This window comes from Solanum tuberosum, unplaced genomic scaffold (assembly GCF_000226075.1).
Source record: "Solanum tuberosum cultivar DM 1-3 516 R44 unplaced genomic scaffold, SolTub_3.0 scf00115, whole genome shotgun sequence".
NCBI classification, from domain to species: Eukaryota; Viridiplantae; Streptophyta; class Magnoliopsida; order Solanales; family Solanaceae; genus Solanum; species Solanum tuberosum.
Window position 1 is genome coordinate 1,570,752 of NW_006239044.1, and position 1,904 is coordinate 1,572,655.

The following is a 1,904-nucleotide window of genomic DNA, read 5'->3' on the forward strand; positions in this document are numbered from 1 at the left end:
AGAAAATTATGCACCCACTCAGCTAAAAAAAATTGTTCACTCCTTAAATTTTGAACACCCTTGACGATATTCCTAACTTCGCCACTGACTTAGACATGTTAGCACCTCACTTTTTAACAAACTGGTCTCAAAGGACTGATCCGAAGGATTCAAAAGATTAAATTTGCAGATGACAAAGCTTGTGATGCATGTGTCAAAAGCAAATAAACCAGGTTGTTTTCCAAACAAAAAAAGCAAGTAAGTACCACCAGGCCTCTTGAATTACTTCACATGGACTTATGTGGACCTGTAAAGATTTAAAACAGAGGAGGGATGACGTACATCTTTGTGACTATAGATTATTTCTCGTTTATAATTAAGTTAATGATTTTATTTTGTTAAGATTAAGAAGTTCGTTAATTAATTAATATTAATTCGTCTTATTTAAATTTTAGCCGAATTCACTATTTAATTTGATTTGGCAATATATCTAAGTCTATTTTGACCACAATCTAAAAGAAATTTGGCTATTTTTTTTTAAATCCTCTAGCCCTTTCGTTTCAGCCCATTTCTCCTCTCCCAATCCTAATTTTCACATCACATAACAACACCAACCCATCAATACAATTCTTACATTGCAACTTATACAACATTACATACCACTCACAGCACCCCAATTCTTACAGACCCCATCAGCAAACCCCACCAATACATACACCAAATACGTACACACGCGACCAGTACACCCGACCAGTACCTGGATAAACTACTTTATTAGACATACATCACTACCATATATACTAATATTATCTCTACTTTTAAACAATTACATATATTGCCACTTTTAATATTTTATATCATATATTATTGAAGATACAATCTGATACTCATATTTCTTAAAATTATGATCGATTAATTATCTTTACATTTAAACTTCACAATTAACGTTTGAACAACAATCAAATATATTTCTCTCTCATCATCTCCCCAATCTCCAACCCTGTCTCACCCCCCACCTCCCACTTATTAACGAGTAGTCAACTGCCACAAACAACCAGTATCAATGCAAATAATGCAATAGCTCTAAATTATCATTTATATATTTTATTGCAAAGAGGATGCTACAATATAATGTATCTAGTTTTTATAAGTGTATCTGATTAAATGTGTATGTATTTAATAAAGATATTGGAGATTTACGCATGTATCTGACACAATTTGTTCTGTCATGTATCTGAGTCTTGTCATATGTATCTGGTGTTCTATCATATATCTTAATATTATCATATGTATTTGCTATGTACTTATAATGTGTATCTTACTATTTTCGTATGTTTCTGATCTACATGTGCACATTGTGTTTATAAATTTGGATGCATTGTTAGTTATGTATAGGGTGTGCATTCGATTTTTCGGTTTGGTTTTATACTATTCGGTTTGGGTTTTTCGGTTTTGGTTTTGAAGAAGTGTAACCCAATCCGAACCAAAATAAATTTGGTTTGATTTGGTTTTTCTCTTTTTGGTTTGGGTTTTCGGTTCGGTTAATCGGTTATGTCAATAATTAGAAACATAACAAAGTTATATTTGCAATTTGACAAATTATATATATATGAATTTCTTAAATATACTTTTTAATATAAATCACACGTAAAACGTAAAACACAATAGTTAAAAGTATATCAATTATAGATGTCCAAAACATAAAAAATAAACTAAATCATGATGAAAATAACTAAAAAGGGACAAAAGTGGTTAACTCCAACTTAATTCTAAACATATATATATATTCGGTTTTTTCGGTTTTCCGATTTTCATTTTTCTAAATTCGAAACCAAACCAAAAAAACAAACAAAGTAAATTATAAACCCAAAACCAAACCAAACCAAAGATCCAAAAATCCAAAAAACCAATCCAAATTAGAATTC